Source organism: Geotrypetes seraphini, chromosome 7, assembly GCF_902459505.1.
Source record: "Geotrypetes seraphini chromosome 7, aGeoSer1.1, whole genome shotgun sequence".
Taxonomy (NCBI): domain Eukaryota; kingdom Metazoa; phylum Chordata; class Amphibia; order Gymnophiona; family Dermophiidae; genus Geotrypetes; species Geotrypetes seraphini.
The window spans coordinates 89,718,537-89,732,447 of record NC_047090.1 but is presented as its reverse complement, the minus strand read 5'-3'; the positions used below and the strand labels follow the sequence as shown (position 1 = coordinate 89,732,447).

The window sequence follows — 13,911 nt, the reverse complement described above, 5'->3', positions numbered from 1 at the left end:
GAGGTTGATCGGCACCAAGGTTAGTGAATCGGGTCGCGGAACAATCGGATCGCAACGTGGTTGGGACACGATCGGTGTCCTTAGTGAATCTAGCCCATAACATAACATAACTTTATTCTTCTATACCGCCATAACCAAACGATTTCTAGGCGGCCTACACAGAAGAAGGGTGGACAATCAGCAAAATACAAATAGTTAAAAATACATCAAGTTTCTTAAATATACTCAGTGTAGAGTTTTGCTAACAATAGTACCCACATTTAGGAAATAAATTTGTCAAACAGCGCTGTCTTAATTTCTTTTCGAAATGCACCATAAGACAACATAGCTCCACCAATGCATTTACCCAACCAGGACTGCTGTTTACCCGTTTGAAATGCAAGAATCTTATCCAAAAAAAGTCTTGTATCTGCAACCAGTAATACACGTGGAAGGGCATAATAAAAAAAAATGTCTGAGTCCCCTTTTGGCCTAAGGCCCTAGGCACCCAAATTAGGCAGCAGGGAAATGTCCATTCTCGAAGAAAACGTACAAAATGTGTATGGGGAGAGGGGAGGGGTTTGAGAATAGCCTACCTGTACATTCAGGAGTTTAATCGCCCAGACTGCCACTACATCTACCTTTAAGCCCTCTTCTAAAAAAAAAAAAAAAAAAATTGCCCAAGTCCCAAACACCCAAAACAAGACCTTTTAGGCATGGGAGGGACCAGTCCTTCGCCTAAAACCACGATTCTCTAACTGACGTCTGCCATAAGCGCCGGTTAGAGAATCGTGGAACCGTCCTCCCCTCCCCCCCCCCCCCCCGCAACAATCACAGAAGAAGGGATGCCCAGTTTCTCCTGCCTGGCACTCACTGCGACCCCTCCCGCAATGATCTTAGCAGGAGAGATGGCCAATTTCTCCTGCTGTCACTCCACCCCCCCCCCCCCCCCAATCTATCCCGGCAGGATAGATGCTCAATATCTCCTGCCAACACCTGCTGTGACCCTCCTCCCAGGTGATTGCAGCTGGAGAGATGCCCAATCTCTTCTGCCAACACCCACCGCAAACCCTCCCCCTCAATGATCGTGACAGGAAGGATGCCCAGTCCCTCCAGCCAACATTCTGGGATGCAAATAAATGGAGTGGCCTAAGATTCCGATTGGCCAGATCCCCTAGGCACCTACTGCTTTTTCATGGAAAGGGGGGTGAATGCTTGGAATGACCTCCTGGTGAAGGTGGTGGGAATGAAAAGTGTATCTAAATTCAAGAACAAGTATGTTGGATTTCTAAGGGAAAGGAGGGAATAGTAGATGGCATATTAGACAGACTAGATAGGCTATATGATCTTTGTCTGCCTTCATTTATATATTGTTTCTATGTTTCTAGTTCAGATCTCTACAGTAGAATAGCCCTGAACAATTAATAATATAAATTTTAAGGGGTTGTAACGGAGTATAAATATTTTAATATTGAGATGCTATCAAAACCTGATTTTGTTGATTTAGGGCTCCTTTTACAAAGCCGCAATCGCTATTCCCCCGCACAAATACACCGAAGCCCATTCAATTCCTATGGGCTGCTGGAGAATCGCTACTGCGGCTTTATCATACCTTTCCTGATGTTGTTCTTCCTTAAATGTTTTCTTTGGGGTTTTTTTTTTTAAACTATAAACAAATGTAATTTTTGAGGAGGAAGTGACGTCAGCTCACGGAATGGCTGCTTGAGCAGAGAGCTCCGTAGGGGCACATGTGATATATATATTTCGCAGCGTTCTGACCAACGGAGATTCCACATTTTTGACAGAATTGGAGTACAGTTACGATGGAGACCCATAAGAAGCTGGATAAGTATCGTTTTCCTTTGCCTAATGGGGAAAAATCGACTACCGCGTGTAGTAGCGGATCACTGGGAAGCAAAAAAAAAATGGCGCCGGCACTCGCAGAATCGGAAGATGAAGAGCCTGCTCTCGAGAATGTGCCGGTAGAGGCGATCGCCCCCCAAATGTTACAGGGCTGGTTCCAAGATTTAAAGGAGGAAATGGTGGGTGTTCGCCAGGATTTGAAGGCTGCAATGACTGAGCTGCGGTCCGAAGTGGCCGAGCTAGGAGGCCGAGTGGGAGACACAGAGGATCGCGTTTCAGAGTTGACACAGGACTTACAGATCATGCGAGCTGAGCTAGAACAATTGCCGCCCTCCATCCTGACCTTACAAAATCAGGTTGAGGATTTAGAAAATCGATCTCGCCGCTGTAATTTGAGGTTTAAGGGCGTACCTGATATTGAGGAATACAAAGATTGTGCTTCGGTGGTAACAAAAATTTGTGCGGATTTGTTGACAGAGGCACATGGCCCCCTACCTGGGCCGATAGTAATTGTGCGGGCTCATCGCAGTTTGGGCCCTGCAAGAAGCGCGGGGCCTAAGGATATCATTGCTTGTTTCATGGACTTTGGGATCAAAGAGAAAGTTTTACAAGTAGCAAGGCGTAAGCAGGAATATCGCTGGAATAACATCTCAGTGGGTATTTATCAGGACTTAGCCTGGGCTACCTTACAAAAACGTCGGAACTTCCAACAAATCACGCAATTGCTGAGAGCTGAGGGCCATCGCTATCGTTGGCTGTTTCCTTTTGGGGTATGGATCACGATTGATGGAAAGTCTAAACGTGTTGGTGATGTGGAGGAGGCGTGGGCAGCCCTGAAAGAATTAGGGTGCAAAAATGTTCCAGAGAACCCAGTTGCTGTACATAAGAAGGCGGAGAAACGTGCTCCGGGTGTTTGGTCTACTGTTGGGCGCACTGGGAAGCGGCAATTGAAGGATCAAACCTGATGGATGTAGAGACTACTATTCATGTCTTTTACATTTTCTCTCCTGTTATTCTGGGACATTTGGTCCTGGTTATGGAGAGCCTGACAAATGCTAGGGGTTACCTGGACTGTTTCCTTTTTCCTTTTTTTTTTTTTTTATGTGAGGACAAATTTGATTTGGTCTATTTCACTTGTTGTTTTACAAAACATTTGCAGGAGGCTCTCACAGCAAGCGTTATTGTCTGTGAAACCTAGTTTTCAGTGCTTAGGCCTGTTTTATCTTCTGGATTATGTTGTTTATTGTGCTGGACATTTTGGGTTTTAAGGGTAAGGGAGAGAGACGCTTGTATAAAGGGTTTGAGTTGCCTTCTGTGGGGGGGTGACTTTACTTCTTCTTTCTGACTGCCCAGTTTTTGGGTATGTCGGAGTTGGATAAACAGAAGGGGGGGGGAGGGGGAGGGGGAGGAGGGAAGAGGGAGATCATTCATGGAAAGATAGTTTTGTTGTCCTAGGATCATGGAATGTCAATGGATTAAATAACCCAGGGAAACGTAGTATTGTTTTCCGTGAATTGTATAGGCTGAAGTGGGATATATGTTTACTGCAAGAAACTCACTTAAGACCGAGGGATGAGCGGTTATTGCATACTCATTATTATGATCAATTGTGGACTCATCGGGCTCTAGGCACACAGCGGGTGGGGGGTTTGGCTATCTTGGTCCGTAAGGGGATAGGGCTGGAGGTGGATGAGGTTTTCAAAGATAGGGAGGGACGATGTTTAGCTATTAGGGGTAGGATCCAGGACAAAGTGATTACTATTATTAATATATATGGGCCTAACACGGATCAATCTCATTACTATTCTGGTCTCACGGACGGCCTGACTGCATTTGTAAAGGGAGCTATCTTTTGTGGAGGGGATTTTAATGTGTGCCCAGATCTGTCTTTGGATCATTCCAGGGGGGGACGAGTGGCTATTCGACATCACAGTAAGGCCTTGGTTAGGTTTATGTACCACTTGGGATTAGTGGATTGTTGGAGATTGCTCCATGGTACACAGAGGACTTATTCTCATTTCTCTAATGCTACTCAGACTTACACAAGAATAGATGGTATTTGGGCACATAGAAATCTTTGGGGTGGGATTCAAGAGGCGGAGATTGGTAACATTCAGATCTCCGATCACGCTCCTGTCTGGGTGGTATGCAAGGGACTTAGGATACAATCGGGTAACAGATTTTGGCGTTTAAATGAATCACTTTTAGGGGATCCTATCATATTGCAAGAAGTGAGGGAGTCTATTGTAGAATATCTATATATGAATGATAATGGGGATGTAGGTGATGGGATACTTTGGGATGCTCTGAAAGCTGTTATTCGGGGTATTTTTGTTAAATGGGGGGCCCGTAAAAAACGAGACAAAGCTAGGCGCTCTTTGAGATTACGTGAGCAATTAGTAGACTTAGAAAAACAACATCAATCTGATCCCCGGCCTAGGGTGTATGAGGCCTTGAGTAAAGTACGGTTGGAATTACACCAACTACAGCTTGAGGATTTAGCTTTTAGAAAGACACAATTGAAACAGGCTATGTTCGAGAATGGAAATCGGTCTAGTGCTATGTTAGCCCGCTATTTACGGGCTCGAAGGATGTCTGCTACTATTCAGAGCATTCGTGGACCTGATGGAGTTAGGTATAGGACTGATAAGGATATTCATAACCAGTTTGCTACATTTTTTGCAGCGTTGTATTGTGGGGACAACTCGAGTGAGGGTTCTAAGATCACAGATTTTTTAGACATGGTCCCTTTGCCAAAGCTCTCGGATTTGGAACAAGAGGGGTTGGATCTTCCCATAACGGAGGGGGAGGTGTCTGGGGTCATACGGGGTTTAAAAGGGGGGAAATCTCCGGGGTTGGATGGGTTACCGAATGTGTTTTATAAGACCTTTAGGGAGCAGATTGTTTCCTTGTTGGTGAGGGTTGGTAATGGAGTGCGAGATGGGGGTTCTCTGCCATCTACTATGGGAGAAGCAGGGATTACGGTATTGTTGAAGCCGGGAAGGGATCCGGAGCAGTGTGGAGCATATCGTCCCATCTCATTATTAAATGTTGATGCTAAAATTTTGGCAAAGGTGTTGGCATTGAGATTGGGACGAGTGTTACCGGGACTTGTCCATGTTGATCAAGCTGGATTTATCCAGAGGCGTCAAGTGGGAGATAATATCCGTTGAACTTTACATTTGATTTGGGAGGCACAGCAACAGCATAGTAAAATGGTCTTATTATCCATCGACGCTGAAAAGGCCTTTGATCAGGTTAGTTGGGAATTTTTATGGGCAGTAATGGAACAGATGGGAATAGGGGGAATGTTTGAGAGGTGGATAAGGAATTCTTCACTATTACAAGAGGGAACCGACAGGGTTGTCCACTCTCCCCTTTACTTTTTGCTTTGTATTTAGAACCCTTGGCTTGTTATATTCGGGACTTGGGGGCAGTTCGGGGAATCCATATGGGAGGACGGGAACATAAATTGGCGCTATTTGCAGATGATATTCTTTTTTATGTGACGGACCCGGAGGCTACTTTTCCTGAGTTGTTGGAGGTATTTGGGAAATTTAGAGGTCTGTCTGGCTTTACGATCAACATGGACAAGTCCGAATTCTTGAATATTTCTTTGGAAGAGGGGGAGGCACAGAGGTTGGCGGACACCTTTCCGGTGAGGCGAGTAAGGGGACATCTTAGGTATCTCGGTATTTTGATTCCATCTGATTTATCACATCTTTATGTTCTTAATTACTCTAGGATAGTGCGCTTAGTGCGGACAGATTTGCAAACTTGGAAGGGTTTGTGGTTGTCCTGGTGGGGGCGTATAGCTGTCATCAAAATGAATGTTTTACCCCGTTTGTTATTTTTATTCCAAACGCTTCCCATAGCGGTGCCTAGGGGACTTTTGAAGATATTGCATAAGGAATTTCGCTTTTTTATTTGGCAGGGGAAACACCCCAGGTTGAGTCAACAAGTACTTTGGTCTGCTAGGGAAGATGGGGGACGGGCAGTGCCCAATCTGCACTGGTATTATGAGGCTGCACAACTCCGCTTTATTTTGGATTGGAAGATTGCGGAGTTTAAACCTGGGGATCAAATAGAACAAAGCTATGTTCCTCATTGTACTCTGAATAATTGGTTGTGGACCTCTTTTTCGATGTCGGAGCGATTGCAAGGGCAAAGGAACCCGTTTTTTTGTCATTTGGTACGGATGTGGGGTTCTTTGTGTCATAGGGAGAAGAGTGGTAGGGGAGCTTCTACGCTTGCTCCTATTAAGGGGGAACCGCGGTTTATTGCAGGTTTGGAAAGGGGGGCGTTTAGGAGATGGGAATCTATGGGGATTCTTACATTTCGAGATGTACTTATTGGGGGATGCTTACCTACTTTTGATGCATTGGTGACTAAGAAGCCTGGGTTAGGAGGTGAATTTTTTGCATATATGCAATTGAGACATTTTATGATTTCGGAAGATTGGGATAAAGAGAATCCTCAGGGAACTGAATCTTTGGAAAATTTATGGCTTTTATTGAGTAAAGTGCCGAGACCGATTTCCATTCTCTATAAATTTTTGCGAGGAAGAGAGGTGATTCCACTTCCTTTTAGACAACAGTGGGAACGGGACCTTCGGCTGCATTTTTCTGCAGATGATTGGTCCCGTATTTGTATTGAGGTACAGAAAGCATCTCATTGTATATTGGTCCAAGAAAATGCTTATAAAATCTTAACACGCTGGTATTTCACACCTGAACGGTTACATATTATGTACCCTCAGGTTCCCGATTCTTGCTGGAGATGTGGTAAGGGCCCTGGATCTTTTATGCATATTTGGTGGGAATGTGGGGTGATTCAGAAATTTTGGATATCTGTTACACGCTTTTTGACATTGTGGATCCAGGACCCACTACAGCTTTCACCTCAAGTTTGTCTGCTAGGGTTACACAATGTCAGGGATGCTCCTTGGCAGACAAAACTGGTCCGAATGGGATTGGCAGCGGCCAAATGTTTAATAGCATTGCATTGGAAGAAGCTAGCTGCCCCACCAGAGGAGGAATGGTTAGAGAAATTGTGAAAACTTGCCCAGATGGAATGTATAGCTGCTAAGCATTATGGTTATTATGACTTCCAAAGGCGGACTTGGGACAAAATATTTCAGTGCATTTGATTATTTCTTTCTGTTGGGTGGGAGGGTGGGACGGGGGGGGGAGGAGAGGGGTGGTTATTTGGGAGTCTTTTTGAAGGAACAACGAAGGGACTTCCTCATGGTGTTTATTTTGTTGGGGGTTATTTTTGACTATCTTGGTTTATTTTATGTTGGGTGGTGGGATTGGGATATACTTATGTTGTGTTTATCTAGTATGCTTTGTGGAGTGATTGTAATATCCCTGATTGGTATACTTATGGAGATTGTATTGTTTATTTTCATTATAAAATTCTAATAAAAATTGATTAAAACAAAAAAAACCAAATGTAATTTTATCCCTGTATTCCTTTTGTATTTTTATTTATGGATATGTTTTTATGTCTATTGTTTAAATGATTCATTTATTTCCCCAATTTTATTTTTATTATACGCATTGAAAATATTTGATATTGCGTGTAAATCAAAATTTAAATAAACTTGAAACTTGGACCCTTAGTACAGTTAGATTGTTTGATAGGAGACCTCAACAACAGTTGGGGATTGACATATAGCATTGAAAAAGAAACTGAACTTTTCTATCCAACATTCTTGTGCATTTTTTTTTTTTTTATTTTGGGCTCCTTTTACAAAGGTGCGCTAGTGTTTTTAGCGCACGCACCGGATTAGTGCGCGCTACCCCAAAAACTACCACCTGCTCAAGAGGAGGCGGTAGCAGCTAGCACGCGTGGCACTGTAGCGTGCGCTATTCCGCGCGTTAAGGCCCTAACGCACCTTTGTAAAAGGAGCCCTTTGTTTTAAAGAACCTTAGTAATTTTGTAAAAATTTAGGGCGTTGGAGGTCTTACCGTCGTGGCCGGCACTAAAAATGCTAGTTCAGCTTTGTATAAGAGGCCCATTATGAGGATATGATACGTTTTATTTTGCTTATTTAAAATAAAAAAGCAGCTATCTTCAACAATTACAAAGCTGGAATGATCGATGCAGGTTGCACCCAGTTTTTTTTTTAAATTATTTTAAAGCTTTCATATTGACAAATACTCCTACAATTAGAATGAATGGTGCTTTTTATAATTCTTTCCTATGTAGAGAAGGCTAAAAGGACAATTGGGTGCTTTCTAGAACATTCTACTGACAGCTCTTTACTGTGGCCACTGAGGCAAAATCAGTTCATTAGAGCAGTACAATGAGATTAGAGTTGATAAAAAGAACCTAACTTTTCTAATCTAGTAGGAAAGAGGCCTTCGAGAAAAAACTGGTTGAGAAATAATAATGGAACAAAGTACTGTTGAAACTGAAGCCAAGTGGTAGAATTAGGGAAGAAGATAAAAAGATATCATTTAAATTAATTAAAAACATTTTATATACCACAAATCTACAAGTCTTAGCGGTTTACAGCTTACATCCATAAAATACAAAGGCAAACATACCCCCTCTTTTACAAAGGTGCGCTAAGCTTTTTAGCGCATGCTAAACACTCATTAAATGCTAACGTGTGCATGTTATCCTATGGACGTGGTAGTGGTTAGCGCACGAATTGATTCAGCGCACGCTAAATCCATGCTAATATGCTTAGCATGCCTTTGTAAAAGTGTATTTTAGTAGTGAGAAGCAGTGGCGTACCTAGCATATGTGACACCCAGGGCCCATCATTTTTTGACACCCCCCATCTGTACAGAAAATATGATTTTTAGTAACAAGCCACACATCACACATGAGTACCTAGGAAAAGGCAGCATCTTACATACTGCAGTGAGCAGTACAACATCAATACACTCATTGTAAAACTAAACAAGCCAGACTAGTACAGATCAATCCTGCAGTCAAGCCTAACAAAAAACCATGTCTTTCAAACACACAGAACACAGAAAACACCTTCGCCTAGTATGGAATATGTCATCACAAACTAACCCCTCCCTCTTTTACAAAACTGTAGTGTGGATTTTAGCCACGGTGGTAACAGCTCATAGAATTCTGAGCATCAGAGCTGCTACCACCACGGCTGGCGCTAAAAAACACTCCACAGTTTTGTAAAAGGGGGGGATAAAATAGAAATACATAGACAAAGGTTAAATTGAACCAGCAAGAAGCTGGATTCTGCATACAATGCTCCACAGAAACAGTGATACATGACTCCTAAAGCTATAAATAAATAGGAAATTTTTGTACTACCTTTGTCTTCTGTGATTTCTGCTTTCCTCATCTTCTTGTAACTCTCTTCCTTCCATCCACTATCTGCCGTCTCTCTTCCCCTATATGGCATCTTCTCTCCTTCTATGCCTCTTCCAGAAATTGTATGCCTCCCCCTTCCATCTCTCCTTTCACCCCCATTGGTCTGGCATCTCTCTCCTCTCCTTCCCTCTCCTCTGCAATCCCTTTCCTCCCTCATTTTCCTTTTCAATTTATTTTCTGCATCTGTCTAGATTAGTTTCTTACCACCCTCTCATCAATGTCCTTTTTTTACTGTCTACCTAAAGCTTGCCATCTTTTTCCCTCACCCCTTCCAGTATCTAACTCTATCCTCGTCCCTCAATCCAGCATGTGCCCTTTTTTCTTTCTCCTCCCCATTTCCTTCCAGCGTCTGCTCTCCCTCTCCCTCACACTTCCATTCAGTGTCTGTCCCTCCTCTCCCCCACACTTCCATTCAGTGTCTGTCCCTCTCTCTACCCCTTCCATCTACTGTTCACCTTCTGTCTTGCCCCTTCCAGTCACTGCCCTCTCTGCCCTTTCCATCCAATATCTGCCTTCTCTCTCTTCCATACAACAACATCTTCCTTCTTTCTATGCTCCTTTCATAACTATCTATCCTGTGCCCCTTTTCTCCTTAGTACATGATTGATTTCAGCTCTGCCACCTCTCCATTTTTTCTCTCTGTCACCAACCCATCCCCTATGCTTTGGCATCTCTCTCTTATCCTTTCTTTCCTTCGCACTTCACAGTCTGGTATCTGCCCTTCCTTGATTCTCTGGCATTTTTCTCCTTTCCTTCCATCTTTCCCTCCCCCTCCCTTTTCCCTTAGTCTGGCATACCTTCCTCCTTCCCTCCAAGCCCTGGCATCTCCTTTCATTCCCTCCCTCATCTTCTTTCTCCCTCCAGCTGGGTACAGCAACACTCTCCCCTGCGGCTCTGGACTTCCCCACACCTGCTCCCCCCAAATTGCCAATGCTTCGGTTACTCTTCTTTCTTCCTCCCTCCCCCCAATGCGGGACCCTGTGGCACCATCATCTCTTAGTCCCTCTAATCCCGGCCCTGCAGCTCCAGACTTCCCCACACCTGCTCCCCCCCCCATCGCTATTATTTTAAATGTTATGGCAGCCGTGGCGCTGTATCTATCGGAGGAGACTTCTAACCTCAGCCTGCCCCAGAACTCTTCCTGCAACAGCAATTTCCTGTTCCTGCCTAGGCGGGCAGTGGCTGTAGGAAGAGTTCTGGGGCAGGCCGAGGTTAGAAGTCTCCTCCGATGGATACAGTGCCACGGCTGCCATAACCTTTAAAATAATAGCGATCGGGGGGAGCAGGTGTGGGGAAGTCCGGTGCTGCAGGGCTGGCGTTAGAGGCAGTGAGTACACCCAAGGCATGTGTACCCCCCCAAGGCGTGCACCTGGGGCGGCCTCCCCCCTGGTACGCCATTGTGCTAAAATATTTTATTCCTTAATTTCTACTACCTGTACTCTCAGTAACAATCATAATCTTTAAACACCTAATAAACGATTTTAGCTTGCTATATCTAGACCAGAAAACCACATGGTTGCACAACAAATTTTGCTGTTTGTTGTGCTGCTTCCCTCACTCCTTTCCTTCCCAGGTCTCTCAACCTCAGGCAAGTGCTCACCTTCTGCTCTCCAGCCTTAAAATGTTTTCTCATTAGATTTTTTTGCCTTTTTCTCTCTTCCTTTTCACGTTATTCCCAGCCTCCTGTTTTGTTCCCTTCCCATCTCTTTTATTTTATATGATGTATCCCTTTTATTTTATATGATGTATCTCTTTGCCATTTTCCCTTCATTGTTTAGTGTTTTAGTCAGTGTATATCCTCTTTAAAAAAATTATACCTTTTGTAGAAAAGTTTTGGGGGGTTTTCCCTCTTTTTTCTGTAAACCGCTTAGGATTTATTTTGGCGGTATAACAAATGCAATAAACTTGAACTTTCCTGGGTGCCTCAGTTCTTGAGGGAGATCATGCATTTCTAACAGCGGGATATGATTGGTATGAACCATAATGGTTCCGTGACACCGAGGTACCCCCCTCTTCAAACCCAGCATGCACCCAAAAAGAGGGAGAAAAAGCTTCAGACTAATGTAGCAGTATAGAACCAAAAGGTACAAATCAAAACTGCTTTTGATACTTTCACTGGCAAAAAAACTCCCTCACAGAACAGCTCAGGTTTAGAAAAGGGCAAAGTCACCCGGACTTAGCTGACAAAAGACGACTTGCGCTCCAACGCTGTCACGTCTTCTGCAATCTTCCCAACAAGCGACCTTGTTTCACCAATGTTTGGCTCATCAGGGGCAACACAAAGAAATCATCAGGGGAACAGCCTTGAAAAGTGCAGCCACGCTGAGACCACGATCACAGAACATTTTGAATCATTATATGAACATATTATATGTTGTGCGACCTCTTATAATTTATGAACCATAATGGCCAATCCCTAGGAACAGAATTGATGCACAAAGGCGAATAATAATTAGTATTCTAGTGAGGTCACGAAATGCACAAGGATAAAATGAAAACCAATCTTTAATTTAAAGCAGGATGGCAAAATCCAGTGGTTAAGAAAAATGGAATAAAAAAGGTTAATTTCAGTACATATCGATAGATGATAAGTAGCAATAAAATACTCATAAGCACCTAGAAATAAAAAAATGAGAGTGGGGGTAATTTTATAAGAAGCCACCTTGTTTTAGGCAGCAGAAAAGCTTGTAAGTGGTCTCATAGAATACTGACTAGCGGAAAAGTATGTGCAATGATATGACGGTGCATACTTATGAGGTGGTGTTCACATGGGTGAAGCTTGGGCTTACTTGTTTTTAACCCCGTCCTTTTATTTTCCCCTTTGTACCTCACTTTTCTTTAACTATACCTGTTTGTCTAGTAGGGTACCTTATCTTTTGTTAAATTATGTTAATTGTATTATCTGTTTACCCTAATTTTTTTTTTTGTACAACCATCTTGAAACAAATGATAAGGTGGTATATTAAATCAATAATAAACTTGACATAGTGTAAAGGTAAGTGAATTTTTTTGCCACTTATATTCTGTAAGAGAAGGCAATAAAAACTCACCTCTTCCCCTGACCCTCTAAGAGAGTGTGCTAATCCAAATTCTGCAAATCTTCTGACAAAGTGCCCTGATCTTCCACCGTCTCAAAGTCTCAAATGCTATGTGCTTCATCCTATGACTGACCATGCCATGTTTTCTCATAACTTCCCCCCCATGGAAACGTTTTTTAGCGCAGGCCGGAACGCTGAATGTTCTGTGCTGTTCTCAACACTCATAGAGTTCCTATGAGCATCGGGAGCAATGAAGAGCATTCAGTGTGTCCGCCTGCGCTAAAAACCACTTCTGCGGTTTTATAAAAAGGGGGGGAATGTTCTTCCACACTCTGTCATACTGTTAACCATCTTTGTTCTACTATATGCCATATTTACCATACTGTGTTTTGCCATACTATGTCTGCCATGCTACAATCTCTCATGCCATGTTGGCCACACAATGTTTGCTGCTCCATGTCTTTCATACATGACATTCTCATCCGTACATGCTGGTAGAAGGCCCTCTAGATGCGACTGGAGCCCGGACAAACTGCCGGGTTTTGGAAAGTCTGTCTGGGCACCCAGACCTCTAAAAACCATTTTTCAATGCCAGGCTGTTTCTGGTGACCAACATTGAATAGCCGCTTTAATTTTGGCCGGCTCAAACTTAGATGGCTAAGTCAATTTTCAGCACTGACCATCTAAGTTATAGTGGCCAAAGATAGACCTACTTTTGAGCTTAAAATTGGCAGCTATCAAATGATATAGCAGCCAAGGTTTAGCTGCTATTTAGTGGAGCTAGCCGGCTGTCTCCCTCCCAGGTTAGCCAGCCAAATGCTATTTAACTGGCCAGGATGCTGCACTTTTAAAAAGATAAACAGGATGGACACGGTCCAGAGGAAGACAACTAAAATGGTTGATAGATTATGTCATAAGGCCTACGGGGTAAACCTAAAGATCTCACTATGTATACTTTGGAGTAAGGCAGGAGAGGGGAGATATGATAGAAATATTTAAATACCTACTTGGCATAAATACACATGAGGTGAGTGTCCTATGTGTCAACTTACACTATTTACACTAAAACAGATTAGATGTGCTAATGTGACATTATAGAATACTGAGGAGCTCATAAGTGAAACAGAAATACGTCTAAAATCCCGCCCAAATCGGCACTTGGACGACCTAAAAGACAGGTCATCCAAGGCGGGACAAGTTTTTAGATGTATCCAGAGACTTTTTAGGCCTCTGAATTCCTCTGAATGGGCCTCTGAATGTGCGCCCAGAGCTGAAAGGGCCGTTTTTGAAGGAGTAGTTAGGGTGGGATGTGGGCCGACCTAGACCTAGTCATACTGCAGTTTTACGAGGCTGCCTGGACGGAACTTATACGTTGTGATTTAGGCAATCTAAAAACAGATCTAAGTGCCCAAAAGGTATCCAAAGTGACCAGATAACCACTGCAGACACAAAGTACAGACCCCCACACACTCCCCCAGTGATCACTGAATTCCCCCCCACCCCCCACCCCCGCCAGAAACATCAAAATAAAAATGTATATACCTGCCTCTAGAACATCAGCACCTGGTATAGGAAAGCCTAGTAGAGTTGCATAGAGGTGGCCTAAGTAGTCTGGGGGGTGGGTTAGTGAACCATAAAGAGAAGGACCCAGGCCTATAAGCCACTCTATCACCCA

The 13,911-nt window shown here is 43.4% G+C and overlaps 1 protein-coding gene across 4 annotated transcripts in view; it reads left to right on the top strand.

Moving 5' to 3' along the window:
* NPAS3 (neuronal PAS domain protein 3) overlaps window positions 1–13,911 on the top strand; it is a 1,959,780-nt gene that overhangs the window by 1,099,160 nt on the left and 846,709 nt on the right. The gene's annotated exons all lie outside the window — the stretch shown is intronic.